General features: G+C 51.3%; 1 protein-coding gene and 1 non-coding gene across 3 annotated transcripts in view; one reads left to right on the top strand and one right to left on the bottom strand.

The window, feature by feature from the left end:
* Nucleotides 1–23288, bottom strand: part of LGR6 (leucine rich repeat containing G protein-coupled receptor 6) — a 126392-nt gene that overhangs the window by 100566 nt on the left and 2538 nt on the right. The gene's annotated exons all lie outside the window — the stretch shown is intronic.
* LOC117077097 lies at nucleotides 21816–21919 on the top strand. Its single transcript, XR_004434681.1, has one exon. It is a non-coding gene; the product is annotated as a small nucleolar RNA U13 (small nucleolar RNA).

The following is a 23288-nucleotide window of genomic DNA, read 5'->3' as shown; positions in this document are numbered from 1 at the left end:
TCCCCCAGCTGCTACAAGGGCCTAACCTCTATAAAGAAACTACCATATGCTTAGTTCCAAGCTGGCGCCCAATCAATGAAGGCTGTCGCTCACAATGCTCACTGTTCTCTTAATCAGGCATCTTCTAGAGAAATTAAAGTGAGGTCCTCCTCCAAATAATCCTTTGGCTCCTGCGGTGGACCAGCAGCTTTCTCCTGAGCATTCTCCTCTCAGTCTCTGACTAGTGCTTAACGGGCTGCCCAGACAACCTTCAGCAGCAACCCCTCCCCATGAGGGCCAGGCTGGGCCGGGCACATATCCTGCCATGTCAGGAGACAGCTCGTGGGTTGGCAAGGAGCAGAACAGGCCACTGTTGAGAGTCCAAAGGTGGGGTTCTCTCCCACTGAAAAGAGCCAGGAAACAGGCTGGCCGCCACGGAGACCATTTGGTGCTCAGAGAACACTTGCTGAATTCTTCTGTCAACAACAGAAGCAGGTGATGGGGCAGAGAGGAAATAACACAGAATCTGGAATCAGAGGACCTGGTTCCATTAGATGAATGCTAAGTTCCCGGCCAGCCCTGAAAGTCATGAAGTTGTTTTCCCACAGGTTTCTGTGTGCTGAGCTCAGTGCTGCGTGAGATAGAGACAAAGCCCAGGGCAAGGTCTGGGCCATCAAGGAGTTGACAGTGTTGCTGGGGAAGGACTGTTTACTCACAAAGGGACGGCAAACCTCCACATATGTACTCTGCTTTGTTCTGCAGCCACCCTCCCAATTAGGTTCTAGAACATGTGCCCAGACTAGAGAGTACAACAGACACTCAGGAGAGAGGGTGAGCAGGGAAGTCTTCCCGGGCAGAATGAGGCGGGGCATGGATGAGACGTGAGCAGCCCACAGAACTGAGTTCAGAGAGGAAAGCACCAGAGAGCACCTCATGTTACTTGTGGGGGCTCCATCAGCATTGCGGGCAGTTCTTCACTGGACGGGACTGTCCCACTCGCTGCAGAGCTTTTCGCTTCCCTGGCCTTGCTCATAAATGTTTGGAGCATCTCCCTATTATTGTGACCATCAAAGACACTGCATGAGCCTGGACAACATTGTGAGACCTTGTCCCTATACAAAATTAAAAACTAGCCAGACACGGTGGCACACACCTAGAGTCCCAGTTACTTGGAAGGCTGAGGCAGGAGAATCCTCTGAGCTTGGGAGTTTGAAGCTGCAGTCAGCTAGGGTAGTACCCCTGCACTCCAGGTTGGACAACAGACTGAGACTTTCTGTCTTAAAAGAGAATTTTATTTTATTTTATTCTATTTTATTTTATTTTTTTTGAGACGGAGTAGTCTGGCTCTGTCGCCCAGGCTGGAGTGCAGTGGCCGGATCTCAGCTCTCTGCAAGCTCCGCCTCCCGGGTTTACGCCATTCTCCTGCCTCAGCCTCCCGAGTAGCTGGGACTACAGGCGCCTGCCACCTCGCCCGGCTAGTTTTTTGTATTTTTTAGTAGAGACGGGATTTCACCGTGTTAGCCAGGATGGTTTCGATCTCCTGACCTCGTGATCCGCCCGTCTCAGCCTCCCAAAGTGCTGGGATTACAGGCTTGAGCCACCACACCCGGCTAAAAGAGAATTTTAAATGAAGAAAAACACCCCGTGCATTTCCAAACACCCCCTGAATAACAGGCACTTTCCTCTACCTACACTCCTTTAATTTGCTAGTGCAGGAACAGACTCAGAGGAACAGAGTTACCTAAGGACACACAACACGTTCATGGCAGAGTGGGTGTTACAAGTAGGTCTCCCAAAACCCTGGGGGATGCTCTTTCCACCCCACCAGATTGATCTTGGTTTCTAGCACAGCCTCCCCACTTTAGATGACACCTTCTTATCAGAGATGACTTGAATACTAGCTATCATCTTTGAGATTCCAAACACACAAGATGACACAAAGTTCTCTCAGATTTTTTGCAATTTGCACAAATATCCAAACAAGGGAGTGTACTCCCATCAGGAAAATGTGTGTCTATTTTCACACACACATAAGAGCACAACCTGTTCTCTCTCTGGCTTTGCACAAAGTCCTGCGTGAGAACAATGCTGTATTTTTAAATAAAAGGGCTATTGCTTTATTTTGTCTTTTCTTGGCTCCCTTATTGGTAAAAGGAATGTCTCCCAGACTGCCTGGAGTGGCAGGAGGGCCTGTGATGGAGAGGACGGATGTGGGGGAAGATAGGAAAAGAGAAGCTGGAGGGGTGCCTGGAGTGGGGGGTTATTTATGAGGGGAGAGCGAGTCCCTGGCAGTTGCTAAGCAAAGGCAAAGCTTGTGCAGGTCAGACTGAGCCAGGGAGATGCTGGGCACCCACAGTGTTGCCAGAAGGTGACCCAATTCATTCAGGTGGAGCTGGGAGGGATAAAGGCAGGTGAAGACATTCCTAAAAGTCAGGTGAGAGGAACGAAAAGGTGGGGTTTTTTTGTTAGTTTTGTTTTGTTTGCCCTGAGTTAAAAGACCATGGAAGTCAGAAGTCAGAGACTGTCCACTACATCGTGATGTTTCATTGATGTGATGTGGGTCTCCTAAAGCCCTGATGGTAGAGAAAGAAGGTCAGGGAGGGATGAGACCCAGAAGAGGTTCCTCTCTCTCAAAAATGCTAGATTTGGGAAATCATGGTTTGGCACCACCATAGGAACCAACTTCAGGTTAAATCGTATTGTTCCGACCTCTTCTTACTGAAAGGGGTTAATCTGACAGCAACAGCATGCCAAGCGTGTGGACCCCTGGGCAGAGCAAGGAGATGGAGACAGTTCTGGGGCCAGTCCCCACCCTCACCACTGCAGGGGAATCCCCTTGGGAGGGTTAGGCCCATCCCAGACTGAGGGGACATCTCTGGCTCTCCCCGGCACAGCTGCTAAACTGGAGTGGCCCACACAAGTTCCTGAATCCCAGTCAGAAGTTTTACAGCAGGTCAGGTGCAAAGGGCCACTCCTGCCCCCATGCAATTAGCTGTGGCTGTCAGAGAGCCTGGGGAGGTGTTCCCCTGCCCATGCACAGAGCCAGGAGAAGCTTCTCGAGAGCAAAGCATAGCACAGGGATTGCATAATGCATGTGTGTGCTTCTCCTTCAATGGCCCCTTCCTCCTTGCCAAGCTATGCCACCCACAGGCAGAGAAGTTAAAGGGACCCAGGCTTCCCAGGCCCAGCCGGGGCCACAGTGTGAACGGAGAACAGCCCAGGAGCATGACAGGGCAAAGCCTCTGGAGACCAATGAAGATATGGGGGACTGTTTCTGGGCCCCCTCTCCTCTCTACCGCCTCTCTGAGAGACAATGCGAGACCTATACTGTCCAGCGCAGTGGCCGCTAGTCACTTGTGACTATATTTAAATTCATTAAAATTAAATTTAAAATGCAGTTTCTTAGTTGCACTAGCCACATTTCAAGGCTCAATAGCCACACAAAGCTAGTGGCTCCAGTATTGCACAGCACGGTTCTAGAACACATCCATCATCGCAGAGCATTCTATTGGGCAGCAATGGTACAGACTCTGTTGTCAGACTGACCTGTGTTTGATTTCTAGCTCTGCCACTTACTGGCTATATGATTTTGGACAATTATTTCACCTCTCTCTGTCTTAATTTCCTCCCTGGTAAAGTGCTTAGGCAGTGCCTAGCACATGGTAAGTAACCAACAAACGTTACCTTTGAGCATCACCACCCGACTCGACCACTTACTGAAGCCCAGTTCAAGTACCTCCTCCTGCAAGAAGTCTCCAACCTTCAACCATTCACTTAGTCATGCAGCCTTTTGTCCATTCAACATTTATTGAGCACCCTAATATACATCAGGCACTATGCTAGGTGATGAAGCGGCAAAATCCAATCGCAGATGCTCCCTGTCCCCAAAGAGTCAACTTAAGTGGGGACAATGACAACAAACAGAGTGAACAATTACAAGCCTGAGTGACAAGTGCTGGGACTGGGACATACGTGTCACAGGGCTTCCTCAGACTAATCCCTTTGGCCTTTTGACTCTGATCTCTGCAGGTTCAGTCACAAAGTGAGGCCACACGATCCTGTCCTCAATTACAAACTGTCATCTCCTAATCTCAGGTTGCTCATTCATGCGGCTGGTCTCCCCAGACAGGCCCCAGACATGGCTCCCAGTTGTCTGTCCTTGTCACATACACACACAGCTTCAAGGCCCATTTTCTACAGCTTCCGAGGAGTAGGCACCCCACCTGCGGGCCCTGGGCAAGGAATTTAAGAGGGAAGGAAGACAGATTCTGAGGCAGGAGGGAAATTGAATGGATCCAGCACATGCAAACGGCGGTGGCTGTGCATTAGAGGACTTGCCCGCTCTATCCTGCTAAGCCTGGTCTCCCTGGCTCACCAGCGTCTCTTCCAGCCCTCATTCTGATCTCCAGCTCCGTCTAGGAGGGCCCTGTTTCTGTGTGTGGAGGTATGTAGGTGTGAATTCTGTCTACCCTATCAGACTGGAAGCCCCTTAGAGAGAAGGACTGAGACATCCCATTAGATCAGACCTCTCCATGGGTAAAAACTGCACTTCCCTCCTGGGATGGAAATCTCTAAGCTCCCAGCCAGGGCCCCCAGGAGAGGAACTGGGTGGAGCTGGTGCAGGTGGGAAGAACTAGGGAGCCTTGTTTGTTTAGCTGAAGCTCCTTGTCCTGCTGCCTTTATTTCGTGGATAAATAGGCAGGGTGTGTCTGGGGGTGGAAAACTGGAGAAAGCCCTCTCTATTCAGAGTCCTACCGTCACCACCCCCATCACCTTCACTAGCCCCATCCCAGATGGAAGCTTTTCTTTTACATCAGAGCACCCTCCTTTCCAACCCAGCAACTCAACTCACCCCCCCCCCACACACACACACACGCACAGCCGGAGGTGCACCCAAACACCATCTACCCCTACCCTAGCCAGAGGGTTTTCTAAATTGGACGGGATCCCAGACTCTATTTGAATCTAGGGGAAAAGAGCAGAAGATAAAGTTCAAAGCATATAATAAAAAGAGCTACGTTTGCTGGATCACACACTGTGCTAAAGACTTCATTGACCCATTTTACAGATGAGGTTCTGCAAAATTAAGGTGTCTCGGCACCTCTCCGCCTCTCCAGACCCCCACTCCACGTCTCTGCATTTTATAGAGCTCTTGGACATTCTTGGTTTCATTTAATTTCATCCTTTTTAACAGGTCAGGGAGCGAAGCATTATTTATTCCCATTCCAAATGAAGAAACGGAGATTCGGAAATATCAAGTTACTTCCCGCTGTGTCACAAAGTTAAGTAGTGGCAGCGCGAACCCACAACAGGTGGTTCAGTGGAGCCCCTAGCTCCACGCACGTACCCGGGAGCGAAGCGGCGGCCCCAGGAGCCGGGACAAACCTCGGGCGCGCGCCCCTGCCCACCCCAGCCCGCCTGGCCGCGCCCCTGCCCGCCGTTGCCAGCGTCGCCCGCCCCATGGGGGAAAGGGTCCGGAAGTGGGGAGGCGGCCTCAGCTCCCGGAACAATGGAGGGGGATTAGGGCCGGCCCGGCTAGCGCCCCACCCGTCGCGTCGGCCTCTGGGTCCTGTTCCCCAGGACTGCGAAGGACCTGTGGAACTTTCCGGAGCTCGGCACTCCTCCCTCCAAGCCCACCTGGGCGCACCGCGCCCTGCACTCCCGGCCCAGGGGAGGTTCTGTCCTGCCCGCGTTAAGCGGCCCTCTCCCTCTGAGACCATCCGGCCTCTGGGGCTTCGAATGCCAGTTCCGCGGTCCAGTGCCCGCCACCCTCCGCACTGATCCTCTCTGGTTCTGCCGCTTCTCTCGTATGCCCTTCCCTTTGGATAGCGCCCCACCCATCTACCCTCTTCCCTAACTCCCGAACTATTTGGTTCATCAGAGCTATAGAAGGACTAGATCCAAGATCTGGATCTAAAATCCCTGTCCCGCAAGAAGTTCTTCCTGATACCTAGCCTCACTCCCTCATGCTGCAGTTGAACTAAGTAAGAGTTCTCTGCCTGTCCTTAATGGTGTAGCCCTCAGTGGCTCTGGGGTCAGACTGCCAGAGTTTGTATCTTGGCCCTAACACTTAGCAGTTGTTTGATATTGGATTAGTTCCTTTACTCTCTGTGCCTCAGTTTCTGCATCTATAAAATAGTATCTAATATGTTGTGAGCTTTAAATGGGAGAACCCATGGGTGTAGCATGAATGTCAGTGGAAGTCCCTCTCCTCACAGGCATGCAACCCACAGAGCCCCTCCTGGTGGAGAAGCTGCACCATAAAGTTAGGGAAGATGGGCTGGGGAGGCTGGGGGTAGAGGAGGGCGTTCTGGGTCAGCCCTGCCCTTAGGAGGCAGCAGCTGCCGCTTCTCTCTGGTGCCTCCAAGTGAGTGCCACCTGCCTCGCCCCTGATCTTCTCATCCTTTGATCTTCTGATCTCTGGCCAGGGTCTCCCAGCCAAAGGCATTCCTGTCTCCTTTGCCTTCTCCAAGGAAAGGCAAAGGGCTGGGCTCCCTCCCTTTGCCCCAAGCTCCTTCCTCCCTCCCCTGTGTTGTGTGTGTAACTAAGACTACCAGTCAGGCCCTGGGACGAAGTAACAGCCAGGACCCCTAAGGTGGCAGTGTCTAGGGGGAGGAGAGGACATGGGGAAGTGTTGGACATCGGGGCTGTTACTGGGCATGGTGCCGTGGGCTGGACCAGACACTGTTGGAAAGGTGCCTTCAGCCCAAGTTCCTTGTTGCCAGAGCCGGTTTATGCAGAGTCCCGGATGAGCACTGGAGAAAGTGTGTGTTCCCCTGTGAACAGTGTGTGTTCCCTGCCCTCAGGAAACTTCGGTCTGAGGAGAGATTCAGAACCACAGATACTGCTGGACAGAGCCTTGTACATTAGTGCTGGAGGAATCTCAAGTACCTGTGGGTCAGGGAGGGCTTCCTGGAGGAAGCTTGGCCTGAGCTGGCCAAGAAGGACATGATTTGCCATTAGAAAGTGGCCTGCCTCAGAGCTTTGCAAAGCGGGGAAATGAGCTGGGGGTGTTAGCATGGGAATGAGGGAAAGTGTGGTGGATGAATGGTGGCCCCCCTAAAGGTGTGTCTACCTCCTAATCCCTGGAATCTGTGAATATGATCTTACTTAGAAAAAGGGCCATTGCAGGTGTAGCTAAGAAAGAGATCTTGAGATGAGGAGATTCCCCTGGATTATCTGAGTGGGCTCTAAATCCAATGTCAATTGCCCTTGTGTAGACACGCAGAGCTCACACACGGAGAAGAAGGTGAGGTGAAGACAGAGGCGGAGATTGGAGTGATGTGGTAACCACCAGAAGCTGGAAGAGGCATGCAGTGGGTTCTCCCCTAGAGCCATTGACAGGAATGTGTCCCTGCTGACATCTTGATCTTGGGTTTCTGGCCTTCAGAACTGTGAAAGAATAAACTTAGGCCACCCAGTTTGCGGTACTTTGTTACGGCAGCCACTGGAAACTAACCCAGGTAAGTGGGGAGCAGTCAGCAGAGCCCTTCTTCCCACTGTGGCTTCCTCCTGCCCCTCCCTCTGCTCGCCCTCCATCACTGGCACAAGCCAATGACCCATCCCACACTTCTTCACCTAGGAAAGTCATTCTTACCCCCTTGAGACTCCCTCGGATCTACTCTGATCAGCAATTCCATTCCCGGGGACTTAACCAACAGAAACACATCCGTATGCTCACTAGACAACCGTACAAAACTGCTTGTAGCACAGCTATCCACGGTACTCCCAACTGGAACATGTCCGGTTGCTCATCACCAGTGGAATGGGTAAACTCAGTTGTATTAACCCATAGTGAGTACCATGCCACAATGAGGATGAACAAACCATGACCACCAGCAACAACATGGGTGAATCCTTAAACATGGTGAGGGAAAGAAGCCAGATGCAAAATACTGCCCCATTTATAATAGGGTTCAAAACACAGGCACAGCCTACCTGTGTTGTTAGAAATCATGATCGTCGCTATATTTGTGGGGGAGGGTAGTGACCAGCAGAGGGCATGGGGGTGGAGTGCTTCTGGAAAGCTGATGACGTTCTCTTTCTTGGTCCAGGTGCTGGTTACACAAGTGTATTTGCTTATGGAAATGTATCAAGCTATACACTTATGATATGTACTCTTTTCTATTATGTATATTATATTTAGTTTAAAAAAACAAACACTGGGCCGGGTGCAGTGGTTCACGCCTGTAATCCCAGCACTTTGGGAGGCCAAGGCAGGCAGATCACTGGAGGCTAAGAGTTTGAGACTAGCCTGGCCAACATGGTAAAACCCCATCTCTACAAAAATATAAAAATTAGCCGGGTGTGGTGGCACATGCCTGTAATCCCAGCTACTTGGGAGGCTCAGTAAGGAGAATTGCTTGAACCTGGGAGGCTGGGAGACAGGGGTTGCAGTGAACCAAGATCACACCACTGCACTCCAGCCTGGGTAACAGAGTGAGACTCTCTCAAAAAAACAAACTCTGGAAGTCTTCCATGAACCTCAGGCTTGCTGAGGGCTCCCCTCTAGGTTCCCATGGAATCCTGTGAGTTATTCTCAGCTTTTATGTCATTAAATTGAAATTGGATGTTTACTTCTGTATATAGTTTCATCGTACTCATCTGCGTATCCTCAGCACTTTCCCCAGACTCTGACACATAGTAGATGCTCAATAAACATGAGATTTGCTGGCATGGCCATGGGCTTTGGTGTTCCCAGACTTCCTTCCCAGGGTTTCCTGGCCATTGGCCCCAGCTCCCTGGATCTTCACAGGATTCCACAATGAGACACATTCCTTTCCACTGCTGCCCCATCCTACCTGCCTTCTAAGTGCCCCCACAACCAGCCTATGCTTGTCTCCTGCCTCACGCTTAATGCACAGGATGGTAATTTTCTGACCCAATCGTAAACTCTCTCAATGCAAAATTCAGGTCTTACTTACCTTGGATCTTCAGAGCCTAGGCAAGTGTCAGGCACGCTGTGGAGATTCAAGAACCCACAGCCTCAAATCTCTAGAGTCCTCTATCCAAGCCTAGGGATAGGCACATACCTTTGTTCGTCCTAGCTTGTTTGGAATTCGATGGAAATTTTCAAAAGAAGTTTTCTTTAAAAAAAAAATTAAGAGAATGAATAGGAAAGGCAAAAGCTTCTAAGTGGAAGGGTTTATAGAACAGATGTCTCACTCTAATGAAACCCAAGCCTGGCCACGGGCTGGCTGGCTGGCAGCTTAAGAGGCTCCCCAGCGTGACTCCATCCTCACCGCAGCCGTCTGGGTTGGAAGCCACACCTCGGGCTCCTGCCTGCGGTGGAGCCAGGTTAGTGCTACTACCAGGTCTGAAGAGGGCTGCCCTCCCCGCCTCTCTCTCAAATAAGTCCATCTGCTCCAGCCTAGGGTTTTTGTTTTTCTGCTCTGTACCTCCCAGCCTCTGGCCAGGCATTTGTTCATTCATTCACTCACTCATTCATCTCTTCACTCATTCCACCAATATTTTTGAGCACCTATGTGCAGAGGGTTTGGGCCAGCACTGAGGATACCAGGAGAGCAATGGTGGCCAGGCCCCTGCTATCTTGGGGAGCCCAGCCTGGTGTGAGAAACAACAAGTAACCAGGAATTAGAACCCAGGGGAATGAGCCTTGGGGCAGGGCAGGCACACAGAGGGGAGGCCTCCCCCAGAGTTGAGGGATTAGGGAAGGTTTCTAGAGGAAGAGACATCTCAGCCAGCCCCTTACATCCTAAATGAAACTGATGCTTCCTTGCCTCTTCCAAACACTCCCCACCAGAGCTGCAGGCTTCTGGTCTGAACCCATTTCTTCACCATATCCTTGCAGTAAATCAACTGTGATGTCCAAAGGGCTGTTTCTTATAGACCTGGATGTAAACCAATGGTGCATCACCTAAGTGGAAACTAGGTAAAAGCAGTTCTGTAGGAGATGGAGTAGAGAGTGACTGTCCAGCAGCTCTGCTGATGATCTGACTTATTCCATGAACAAGCTTGAGGCGGTGCTTGGCAAACCCTAAAATGCAGATACTGGCTCAGTAGGTTAGGGGTGAGGCCTGAGCTTCTGCATTCCTCACATGCTTCCAGATGATGCTGATGCTATGCTGCTGGGCTGTGAACCATACTTTGAGTGAAAGGCTTTAGGATATCCAGGGGAATCCATAGAATAAACCTCCTTTAAGCAATCTTTTATAAATATGTTTTAAATCACTTTTTTTTTTTACTAAGCATTGACCAGGCTGACTCATAGAAATATCCCACTGTGGCCTGGTCTAGACAAAGGTGTCTGGCCAAGGGGCCAACCAGAGGACAAAATCCGCTCCTGCCCCTCTCATCAACTCTACCCACTCCCTACATGGCAGGGCTACTGGGGCAAGGGGCACCCTTTTCTATTTTTCACAAAGATGTTGCCTGGACTAGCTGCAGCCCAGAACACTATGGGGCAGGCAGGCTGAGTGGGCGTGTGGATTTCTGAGGAGGAGCAGGCAGAGGCCTCTGACCTCCTCGGCAGGAGGCAGTCCCTCCAGGATCCCTGGGGATAGCGGGTGTGGCATCTCCAAGGTTGCCTTTATAGGCCAAGATTACTTCCTCATAGAGAAAGTGAAATGAAACCCAGGTCACCCCACTATTGCCTATAGGGCTAACAAAGAAGGGGTTAGCTTTGGGCTGTCTCCCCTCTGGCCAAAATAAGAGGGAAACTCGGGGGTATTATAGTAGGAAGGAGGAGGAACTCTGGGAAGAGCTTCCCAGTGATCACATTCCCAGGGGGATCGAACACTAAGCAAATGGTGAGGTGTAATGACTTGATCTGCCCATCTGGAGGTCTCAGCCCAGGTTAGGGGTAAGAGGCTGGAGTAAGGTGTCAGAAGGGCTCCCCAGGCCAAGTTTCTGAGCTTCCAAGCCTTCCCCTCTTACTACACACTCTACCTCTGTGGCTCTAGGGCCATTCGTCCATTAGCACTGGGCATGCCAGGGTTCCAGGGCTTAGCCCAGGTATTTCCTGACCCCAAGCCCCACCCCCAGCAGATCCCCTGGGCCCCGCAACATGGTGCCTTTGCACCCCCATGCCAATCTAGACAGTGAAGCTAATCCTTTCTGGCAGGTGGAGGCAGGGCAGGCAGAGGGGGAGGTGGCACCCTGGGCTTCTGCATTCAGAGTAGGGGAGTGGGCAACGAGGCGAGGGCTGGCGTGGCGTCGGCTGGCGGGGGGTGGGCATTCCTCTTTCCGCTGGCTGCACATAGTTAATGGGAGGCCTTGTTCTGGCTGGGCACACAGCCCTCGAGGTGCTGATGATGGCCATGTCCTGTTCTGGCCCCTGGGATCTCAAGTCTCACGGAGTCAACACTGCAAATCTCAGGGGACCCTGGCACCTCCCTCATATCACAGTCTCCTCATCATCGGCTCACTCATGCCCCCACCCCTCTTTCTTTCTCTCTCTCTCCTCCTCCTTCTCCTCTCTCTCTCCCCTCTCTGCATCCTTATTTGTCTCTATAATACCCTGGGGTCAGGAACTCTCACCCCACAGGAAACAGACCCAAAGGCATCAGAGGACTTGTCCAAAGGCACTCAGCATGTTGGCGGCAAAGACAGGGTCCTAGCCCGGGGTCTCCTGATCCCACTTCCACGGGAGAACAAACCTAAAGCTCCAGCTGCTGGGGTCAGGAGGGCTGCAGACGAAACTGGAGGAGGGAAGCTTTGGAAGCACCCCCTTCCTCCAGAGGACTCACACAGCTCCTCACTCCACAGGACAGAGAAACACTGCAGCAGGAGGGTGGGAGACTGCAGGGAGGGGCTGAGCCAGCAGGGCTCTGCAGGTCAGTGGTAGGATTTCTTGAGTCCAGGCGCTCACTCAGGCGTTACTAAGAACTTATCTCCACAGCTGGACCAGGGACTCTGTTTGTTGTAGTGAAAGTTAGTGTCAGCGCCTAGCACGGCTGTGCCTACTACTAAGTGTATGCTTAATACATATTCATAGGTTGAATAAATGAAAAATAATAGCTAACATCCATTGAATGGTTACTATGTGCCAGACGCCGTTCTAGGCACTTTGCATACATTAACTCATTTAACAAGGGCATCATTGTCATTCCTCTGTTACAGGTGAGGAAACTAAGGCACAAAGAGGGTAAATCTTTCCCCAAGGATTGGTAAAAGGCAGAGCCAGAATCTGAACTCAGGTGGAGTGGCTCTGGGGTTTGTGCACTTACCCACTCTGCTAGATTTATAAGAAACTGGGAAGGAGGCTGACACACACAGGATCTGACATCTGTGGGATGGGCCCTCTGCCTTCCCTTTCAAGCAGAATCCCTGCCCACCAGAGACTGACAGCTGCCTCATTCCCAGAATCACTGAGACTCTGGTGTGCCCCCTGTGCCCACTCCAGCACAATGCACCCCATAGACCCTGGCCCCTGCAGATGCCACGCTCAGGCCAAGAAGCACCTCCAACCCAAGGATGCTCAGTCTCCTCTCTAGTCCTGGGGCCACCTCCTGCACATCTGGGCAAAGGCTGCCTTGTCTCCCCTGTGGCATCCCTGAGAAAAAGACCCCTTCCTCTCATCCCCTCCTGCCCTAGCCTCTAGGTTAAGGGGAGAAAGGGCTACATAATTTGCAGGACCGGCCGGGCACAGTGGCTCACACCTGTAATCCCAGGACTTCGGGAGGCCAAGGCGGGTGGATCACCTGAGGTCACGAGTTCAAGACCAGCCTGGCCAACATGGCGAATCCCTGTCTCTACTAAAAATACAAAAATTAGCCGGACGTGGTGGCAGGAGCCTATAATCCCAGCTACTTGAGAGGCTGAGGCAGAAGAATCGCTTGAACCCAGGAGGCGGAGGTTGCCGTGAGCCAAGATAGCGACATTGCACTCCAGCCTGGGTGACAGAGTGAGACTCTGTCTCAATAAATAAATAAATAAATAAATAAATAAATAAATAAAATAATTTGCAGGACCCAGTGCAAAATAAAATGTAGGGCCCCTTGTGAAAAAAATTATTAAAAATTTTACGGCCGGGCACAGTGGCTCAAGCCCGTAATCCCAGCACTTTGGGAGGCCGAGACGGGTGGATCACAAGGTCAGGAGATCGAGATCATCCTGGCTAACACAGTGAAACCGCGTCTCTACTAAAAAATACAAAAAAACTAGCCGGGTGAGGTGGCGGGCGCCTGTAGTCCCAGCTACTCCAGAGGCTGAGGCAGGAGAATGGCGTAAACCCGGGAGGCAGAGCTTGCAGTGAGCTGAGATCCGGCCACTACACTCCAGCCTCGGCAACAGAGTGCCAGACTCCGTCTCAAAAAAAAAAAAAAAAAAAAATTTTACACAGCTCTCTCACCTGTAATCTCAGCAAGTTCAAGACCAGCCTGGGCAATATAGTGAGACCTCACTATAAGTTTTAAGTATTTTAATTTTTAAAAAACTTAAAAATTAGCTGGTTGTGGTGGTGGGCACCTGTAGTCTCAGCTACTCGGGAGGCTGAGGTGGGAGGATCACTTGAGCCCAGGGAGTTGAGGCTGCAGTGAACGGAGATCATACCATTGCACTCCAGCCTGGGTGACAGTGCAAGATCCTGTCTCAAAAATAAATAAATAAATAAAATTAAATTAAATAACACACACACACACACAACCAAAAAAATAACATGGTAACAGCAGAGCAATGACCCAAGCACGGGGCCCTGTGTGACAGCGTGGAGGGCATGTCTGTGAAGGGATCTCAGGCCACCCTGGACCCGGTCCCCCAAGCACAGTTACGGTAACTGCGCTTGGGGGACCGGGTCCAGGGTGGCCTGAGAGGTGAGCTGGTTCCCAGCTCTGACTCCTTTCGGTCCTGAGCTCTCATCTGCCCCAGGTAAGTGAGGGTGGGAGCCCAGGTCCTGTCCCAATTCTCATTCTCTCTTGCTTTTGTCCCAGACAATGGTTCCCCTCCTTTCTCGTCTCCTCTCAGCCTTCTAATCTGCTCTGTCCACCACAAAGGCAGGGGATTAGTTTACAGCCCCTTCCTGCCTCAACTCTCACAATTCCTGGACACTTGATCCAGCGTCCTCCATCCTCAAACACTTCTAACCCTGGGTTGCCCCAGATCTGGAGCTGAGAGGAAGGGAGAAAAAATGAAATGCACACACTGGATCTGTTTACAGCCCTGTCCTGAGCGCCCCCTGCAGGCGGAGACCCATACTGGGGTGGGGGGTGTGTTCTTGAAGGACGTTTGTGTATGTTTGAAGGAATTGTGTGTGTGTTAGGTCTGTGTGTGTTTGGAGGTGTGTGTGGGTTTGTGTGTTTGAAGGAGGTGTGTGTATGTTTGAAGGAGGGGTGTGTGTGTTTGAAGGAGGTGTGTATGTTTGAAGGAGGGGTGTCTGTGTGTGTTTGAAGGAGGTGTGTGCATGAAGGAGGTGTGTGTGTGTTTGAAGAGGGTGTGTTTGTGTGTGTGTTAGGTGTGTGTGTGTTTGGAGGTGTGTGTGTGTTTGAAGAAGGTGTGAGTGTGTGTTTGAAGGAAGGTGTGTGTGTGTTTGAAGGAGGTGTGCGTGTGTGTTAGGTGTGTGTGTGTTTGGAGGAGGTGTGTGTGTGTTATGTGTGGGTGTGTGTGTTTGGAGGTGTGTGTGCTTGAAGGAGGTGTGTGTGTTAGGTGTGTGTATGTTTGAAGGAGATGTGTGTGTATTAGATGTGTGTATGTTTGGAGGAGGTGTGTGTTAGGTGTGTGTGTGTGTTTGGAGGAGGTGTGTGTGTCAGTGGTGTATGTGTGTTTGAAGGAGGTGTGTGTGTGTTAGTGGTGTGCGTGTATTTGAAGGAGGTGTGTGTGTTAGTGGTGTGTGTGTATTTGAAGGAGGTGTGTGCGTGTTAGGTGTGTGTGTGTGTTTGGAGGAGGTGTGTGTGTCAGTGGTGTGTGTGTGTTTGAAGGAGGTGTGTGTGTGTTAGTGGTGTGTGTGTATTTGAAGGAGGTGTGTGTGTGTTAGGTGTGTGTGTGTGTTTGGAGGAGGTGTGTGTGTCAGTGGTGTGTGTGTTTGAAGGAGGTGTGTGTGTGTTAGTGGTGTGTGTGTATTTGAAGGAGGTGTGTGTGTGTTTGAAGGAGATGTGTGTGTATTAGATGTGTGTGTATTTGAAGGAGGTGTGTGTGTGTTAGGTGTGTGTGTGTGTTTGGAGGAGGTATGTGTGTGTCAGTGGTGTGTGTGTGTTTGAAGGAGATGTGTGTGTGTTAGTGGTGTGTGTGTATTTGAAGGAGGTGTGTGTGTGTTAGTGGTGTGTGTGTATTTGAAGGAGGTGTGTGTGTGTTAGTGGTGTGTGTGTATTTGAAGGAGGTGTGTGTGTATTAGGTGTGTGTGTGTTTGAAGGAGATGTGTGTGTGTTAGGTGTGTGTGTGTTTGGAGGAGGTGTGTGTGTGTTTGGAGGAAGTGTGTGTGTGTTAGGTGTGTGTTTGAAGGAGATGTGTGTGTATTAGGTGTGTGTGTTTGGAGGTGTGTGTGTGCTTGAAGGAGGTATGTGTGATGTGATCCCGAGAAAAGGAACCATGAGCACGGATCCTGCCTTCAGGAAGCTCCCAGACTGAAGCGGGGGCATGGCCCCTGCCCTAAAAGAGTTCCCCTCCTCTGATGCAAAGAAATATGGCTCCTGTCCACAAGGAACCCTGAATCTGATGAAGTAGAGCATCACAGTCAGACAAACATACAGACAGATGGGGACACACACACGCTACAAAGACATAGTGAACATAATACTACCTGATATTTTCACAGGAAATAAAATCACACGCCCTGTGTGCAAAACACCCCCCAAGCAGGATCTTGCTTCATGCAACAACTCATTGGGCAGAGATGATTCTCGACACCTGACAAACAAGTGTCAACTTTGGTCTTCCCATTCCTTGGCCTGTGGGTTTTCCTTTGCACCACGGCCACCTTTCAGGGGCTTCCGCATTAGGGGCCTCAGTTAGACACAAGCGTTCCCTCCTCTGTGCCCCGCCTGCTGTGTGGTATCTGGCCCTACCTGGGTGTGTTTCTCACTTCCTATAACAGGTCACAGTTATTTGTGCGTGTCTTATCTCTCTCTCCAAGGCTCCAGGGGAGAGGAAAGAGGGCAAGTATTCAATCCACATTTGTCAAATGAACAAATGAATGATTGAATGAATGAATGCTTGCTCCTCACAACAGCCTGGGAGTTCAAGTGGCACTATCATTGGTTATTAACACGGGGCATGAGGGGCACTGCAGCACCAGTGGGGAGGACAGGTATTGCCAGAATCCACACAGTGTGCTGATAGCAACTGAGGCTTACACACACTCTACCAAACTGCACTGTTCTTCTTCATGCAAAGGAACATGGAGCATGTTGGGAGAGGTCTAGAGACCTGGAGAAAAGAATCCTCACACCGGATTCACTGAGAAGGCTTCCTTCCTCTAGGAGGTGCTAAAAGCTTCTTAGCGGGGGGCTGCCTTTGGCCTGTTTCCCGGGAGTCAATGATTAACTCAGATGGGGGGCAATTCTAACTTGCAGATCACATAGGGAGTTGGAATAAACCTCCATGTACTAGGCTCCCATTTTCCTGGTTCACCCACATATTCCCCTATACAAAAAGCCCTCCCTCTTCCCTGCAAGAACCCCAGCAATGCACTGGGCTGGGGCTGCTACGTGGAAACAGTGGCTCCGCACTGCTCCTCTGTTCCTCCCCCTCCATGAGTCCATCTGCCTTGGCTTTGGGCCTGGGGACCACATCCAAGTCCCTGACACTGGTGCAATGGAAGGCACTCAGCACCTTTCTGCCACCTTTCTGTCAGTCTGGACACTCTCGGGGACACTCCCACCTCCTCCAGCACCTCCAAGGGCAAAGGGGAAAGGATGGTGGCAGGGGCAGAGAGTGAGAGGAACTGTGTCCTAGGACCGACCCTCTGGGTCTCACTCTCAGCAAGCCCTAGGCAGGCGGAGTCAAATAGGCGAAACGAAGGGCCACTGCAGGCCTGCCTCCACCCCTTCTCCCAAGTGCCTCTCTCAAGGGGAGACCAGATAGATAATAACCATAGCTCCCATAGATTGGACATTTGCTATGTGCCAAACACTGTGTCTAATTATAAACATCTTTCCGTATGCCCGTTTTGAAAGTAAGAAAACAGAAGCTGAGAGAGGTGAAGAAACACACAGCCGTAGCTGGTTACTGCTGGAGCCTAGCCTTGAACCCGTGTCTGCTTGGCTACAAACATGCACTCTTTCTTCTATAGCAGTGCTTCCAGGTGTGTGTCCAGATGGGGTCTCCTATGCCTTGGGATGGCTGGATGCTGCCCAGGGTTAACTGGGTGCCTTTCCCCGAGAGGCCTTGTTGGTTTACCCGGGACGCTAAGCACCCTGGATTGGGTTTGTGTGTTTGTGCGTCTGTTTTTAAAATGTGTTCCCTGAGGGAAAAAGGGCAGAAAGCCCTGCTCTAGAACATGCTGCCCCAGGGAGTGGGACAGAACAGGTCATGGAGATGAAGTACGAAAGCCCCAGTGTGGTTCCTCATTCTATCCTGGGCTCATGGCTTCCCCTTCTCCTGGCCCTGAATTAAATCCTTCTGGTCTTCAGGACTCAAGCTTCTTCTCTCTCCCCTGGGCCTTCCCTGACCACCTCAGTCCTCTTTCTCCCTTGAATGCCCATGGACCTCACCTCCGGTCCTCCCTGGATGCTCCTGGGATTATCTGATACAGTGAGTTCACTTTTCACGTGCACCTGGCTGGTATCTCACTGAAGTCATCACCCTGACTGGCTCCCAGAGGACCCAGCAGACAGTAGGTCCTCAACGTCAATGCTGATGATAATCTCCACACTCAAGGACTCCATCTTACCCTCCCCAGAGTCCCCAGTTTCTGTGCTGAGCCCCAGTACCTTCCCCTCCAAGCAGCCCCCATAGACGGGCTCCCAGAAACCATTGCTGGTGGATGGGAGGGAAATGGGGCAAACCACTGATCCTTCCCCCAGAAAGACAGGAATTGTAAATAGGCTTTGAGAGGCTGCTTGGCCTGGGATTTTGACACACCCAGAGTCCTGCTTATTCGCTTGGAGCTTGGAAACCCCTCAGCTGTGGGCCTCTGAGAGGCAGTAGATAAAGTGGGTAGGAGGGAGGCTGCCTGGGCTGAAATTCCCCCACCAGCAACTAGTGGCAGGTTGTCTTAGGCAAGCTCCTTAACACTGAAAAGCCCTGGTTTCCTCACTGGCAAGTGGGGATAACACTAGCACCTCTCTCATGGGGTTTATGTGAGATGATGCAGATAAAGTGCTTGAGCACACTTCTTGCCACCTGCCAATCATTCAGTAAATGCTGGTTATCACTATTATTGATAAAGGAAGAGACAGCAGTGTGATGGTGGATTCCTGTGTATGTGTCTCTGAACCTATGGGGGGCCATCGAGACTGGGTCCCAAGAATAAACGTTCCTGATGAGCTAGTGTCTTCCTGGAAGAAGATCACAGTCCAGGGAATGCAGACATCAAACAGGAAGGTATCCTCACCGTACTGGAGCAGACAGGAGAGGCAGAGAGCTGGACACAAGGTGCTTTCCCGGTCCCAGCCTCAAATTCACGTTTCACGGCTAATCAGAGAGAACCCTGATCTCCCAGGGATGGGAGGAATTGAAGGTACAGAGCATAGGCATCCCCTGATGGTTTCTGGAGGAGAAAAAAGATCGTAGCAGAGAAGGGAGAACTGGGGATGGGACACAAAGGAAACTTCAGTTCTGGAGGTGCCTTAAGTAGCCGGGCCCAGCCCCTCCAACCCGCCAGCCGCCAGCCTGCCCGTGGCCTGCTCTGGCATGGCTCCGGGGGGCACAGTGCCAACCCCTGAGCTCTCCCCCCACCATGTCCTTTCGCTGCTTCCAAAATAACTCTCTGCTCACTGCCCAAGTTTGGCCTCTCGGGTGTTTTTCTCCTCCTGGGACCTGTTCTTCCACGTCTGAAGGGCGAGAGAAGAGACCTGAATTGTCGTCAGGGACTGGAGGTCACTCCATTTCTGCCAATGGACCAGTTAGTACAAGGGGCCCCCACAATTCTCAGAAGCCCCCAGGTCAGTGAGTTCATTTCGGTTTGGCTGAAAGAAGTTGCCATTTCCAACCTGGGGAAGGGGGATTGGCATTTTCTCCCCCACCCCATCTCCTGCACCTTCCCAAGGTGTCTGAAGCCCCAGCAGGCTCCTTGATCTTGGCCCTGCTCCCAAGAGTGAGTCACTAGCCTGAGGTCAAACAACCCATTAAGGATGAGCTCAGAGGAAGATCCTCATGGCCCCTCAGGGCATGTCTGCCCCCCACCCTCCCCACCCCCACAACAACACTCCCAATCCCAAATGCCCCATCCACCCCTGCTTTTCCCTGGGCTATATAGCAGAGAAACTCTAATTTCAAGGAACTCCGATTTCTGGGGAGAAGCTGGACTCTCCAGACAGCGCTAACCTAGAAGCCCAGATTCTTCCTCTTTGGAGAGTCTCCCACCAGGCGGCAGGCTTAGCCCCAGCTCCTCCGGGCATCGCCTGGGAGAAGGATCACTTCCTCCATCATCCACGCCCAGGAGCCCAAGAGCAGAACCGGCTGCTTGAATGGCTGTTTCCCTGAAAGTCTGTGGGAGGGGCTTTGTTAGTAAAGAAGGAGGGCGGGAGGGAAGGAAGGGTGATCTGATGGGGCTCCAGAAGATGAGACTCTGCCATCCTAACTCCCCATCCTGTCCCAGTAGCTCTGCTGGGCCCTTTTCATGGTAGTTTATTTGTAGTTGAAGGCATTAAGAAAAACTATATTAACAGTAAACATTTTGTAAGCCCTTATAGCATAAAAGACCCTTTGCTTTCTTTGTCTCATTTGCTCTTCCTCACAACCCTTTGAGGTAGATACTATTAGTGTTTCCATTTTGAAGACTGAGAAACTGGAGTTTGGGGGTGGTTAAGTGATTTGCCCAAAGACACGGCTCATCAACAGTGGAGCTGAGACTCGAGCCCGCGCCCAGCAGGGCCTCCCCATTCGGATGCCCTCTGTGCCCTGTCTGTCTCTCCCCTGGGGGGGCATGGGTCAGTGCAGGAAGCAGGCTGCAGCGCGTGTGGGGCCATCAGGGTTGAGAACCCATGGAATGGGGGGAAGGCGGGGTGGAGTGGGGGCGGGCTGGGGGCCAACTCTGCTCTGAGCCAGGCTTTCTTCTCCTCCGCCAGCCGCCCCACCCGGCCGCGCCCCATGCCCGCTGCTGCCAGAGCCGAGAGGTTTCCTTTTTCTTTTGCCTAGGGCTGTTTCCTGCCTTTCCTTTGAACTGGGGTGTTGGCTCCCCCACACATTCACCCACCTCCGGCGACCCCCCGGGTCTGCCTTCTGATGGGCCCACCCTACTAGGCTCCACTTTGGAGCAAGGCTGGCACCAGAGAGCCCCACAGGACCCCACTTCCTGGAGTCACTGTACCCCTCCTTTGCCCTTCTCTTCCCCACCCTGGTCTGGGTGCTGCATGGGTCCTCCCCTTCCCTCCTTCCCTTCCCTCACGGCCTGCTGCCGAGCAGCTCTCCCCGGAGCTTTCTCTGTCCCACACCAGGAGCAGGAGACTCAAAGTGGGTTGCTCCCTGCCTCTCCCACTTTCTAGTTTTTCATCCAAAACATGGCTTCTCTGGACATTGAGGTACAGAGAAGTTTTGGGACTTGCACTGGGTCTCATAGCAACTGAGAGACTGAAGATTAGAACTCACAAACCCCACGTTTCCGGAAGGAGGAGTCAAACTCTTAGAATCTACTAGAAAGGGCGATTAAGACTGGGCCAGGGAAGAGTGGCCTTGGAAGTGAGAAATGAGACCTGGCGCATTGGCACCTCCACCCCCAATTCACAACACATCCTCTCCAAGGCTGGCTCTCCCCTGTTGAGGCCGCCTGTTTCTCTGCTTCTTCATCTCTAGACCATATAAGAGAGCACGCTGGGTTCTTCCATCAGGTGTTCCCTTCCCCTCCCTGGTTTTTCTAGACTGTACTCAAAAAAAAAAAAAAAAAAAAGAAACCTAAAATTACTCTGGGTTCCCAGTAGAGCTCATTCCATCCTCTTGGCAGCTTCTTCTGCCTCTCACAGGCCCCAACTACACACACACCTATCCTATACCTTTCATAGAACAGACCTGCTTCCCTCCCTCCCATGCTAATTCCAGGACTTCCTCCTCTAGGAAGACTTCCATGACTAACATTTCTTGGCCCTGGTCACCCTAATAACAACACTGGCTAACATTTATTGAGCTCTTCCCATGGACCAGACACTATAACAAACCCTTTGCAAACATCATCTCAGTGAATCCACACAACAACCCTATGAGGTAGATCTTAACCCTGTTTACAGGTGAGGAAACTAAGTCACAGAAGGGCTAATCAACTGGCTGGGGGTCACATAGCTAGTAAATGATAGCATGAACTCTGCTTTGTTGCGGCAAATGTGGCAAATTTACAGACATCCCCTGTAAATTACCCTGTATCTACACACAGGCAGAAACACACACAGACACACATGTACACACCACCTAACCTTTCAAACAAGTCAGATGGTTATCAGTTATCACAGGCAATCTTAAAGGGAGTGAATTCCCAAGAAAGCAATTAGCAGTCTGAAGTGGGGGTTGCATGGTGTAGTGGCCCGCCCTCAGCCCTGCTGGCAGTGGGCAATGAAAATGGGTGCTTAGGTGGGACTGCAAGTGCATGAGCCTCAGGTCTTTTACAACTAGGTATGAGACACCTTTTCTGGCACCATCTGTTTACTGACACTGCTCAGCCTGGGGGCCCAGAGTAACTACCCAGATCTTTCTACTCAGGAACAACTCCAGGGATTATCTGCTCAACAAGTTATATGCTGTCTGTGTACTCCTGTCTCTGCATCGTGTGTACATGCGATAGAATAGAACAAGAGGTGATCCTTTTGTAGTTAAGAAGCGTGACGATTGGGTTTTTGTGCTCACGTGTGAGAAGTGCCTCCCTCAAACCTTGTTATGAAGTCAGCACATTACTGGTCTTTTTTTTTTTTTTTTTTTTTTAAAGAAGAAAGAAAAAATAATAGAACAAGAGGCATCATGCCTTCTCATCACCATCAGATTGGATGTCCCAGAGCCAGGGGCTGCATCTCCCTCTTGGTCTATTTACAGAACAGGCCCCAGCCAGGGAGAATGTTGAAACCCCAGTGAGCGTCAATGAGCCTCGCTGAGACTACAGTTTAGGAGGAAACTGTTGAAAAAAGAGAGACATATGAAGGATTGTGAGTATCTGAAGTCTGTCTTCCTAACCTTGACCAAACAGGGCTGGCACTGAGTCCAAAAGTGGTCATAGTTTTTGGACATGATTGTCAAAGCAAAGAATACCAGTTGGTTATAAAGATGTCTTCCTGGTCTTCCCTAGAACCAAGATGGAGAGGTGAAAGCACCAACCACATGACAGGTACTGGCTAGAAGGAGAAAATCTCACAGCCGTGGAGTGGGGGAAGAGATGTGAAGTCATTTTTATTGAGACGAGGTCAAGGAATGTGCAAGCGGACTTGCGGGCACCTTCTGGAGCCCATAGCTCCTGGGAGCCTCCTATGGTTCCGTCTATGGCTCCTTCTAAGGATCTTCGAGTCCTCTCTGGTCTGCTACTTCCTGCAGTGTTTTAACATTTTTCATTCTCAACTCTGTGTCAGGAGGACCTAAGTCCCCACCCTCCCTCCCGATCCCCAACCCCCAATTTTTACCAACTGGTTGGGCTCCAGGTCCCCAGAACCAGCCAAGTATTGATCAAGAGTTGCCCTGACACTCACCTCCCCAGCACGCAGCTCTCTTCCTCCAGCCACAAACCATTCCCTTGAATTCTACACTGACCCACGAGGCTCAATTTCCCGCCGGTGTAGAGAGGCCTGGTAGCGTACCTCCGCCTCCACAGAGCACCCATAGGAGCCATGATAATACTAGCCACCATTTCAGAGTCACTCTCAGGTATCAGGCACTGTGGGGACGTTCACTGAACATATTATCTCATTTAATCCTCTCAGCAACCTGCTTCCTCCTCTCCATGTACACATGAAGAACCTGAGGTTTAGAGGTGTTCAGTGAGTGACTCTCAGTAGGAGGCAGAGCTAGGAAGGAACCAAGGTTTGAGTGACCCAGAGAGAGGCACTGCTGGTTATATCATCAGATGCGAATCTGTGCTGTCCTCTGGGGTACATGGGGCAGGGCCAAGCTGGGCATCTCCTAACATCACCGAAAAGAGAAAAGAGCCCCAAGACTTCCCCACCCTGGCTCTTCTCCATGCCAGCCCTCAACCCCACCTTCAGGGGCCTTTGTGGTAGAGCCGTTCTCCAGAGAGGGCAAAGAAAGAAAATTCCTCCTCTGAGCCACCCTCAGGACAACTGTAGGAATCC

This window comes from Trachypithecus francoisi, unplaced genomic scaffold (genome assembly GCF_009764315.1).
Source record: "Trachypithecus francoisi isolate TF-2019V2 unplaced genomic scaffold, Tfra_2.0 Lachesis_group5, whole genome shotgun sequence".
NCBI classification, from domain to species: Eukaryota; Metazoa; Chordata; class Mammalia; order Primates; family Cercopithecidae; genus Trachypithecus; species Trachypithecus francoisi.
This window is presented reverse-complemented; position numbering and strand designations above follow the sequence as displayed.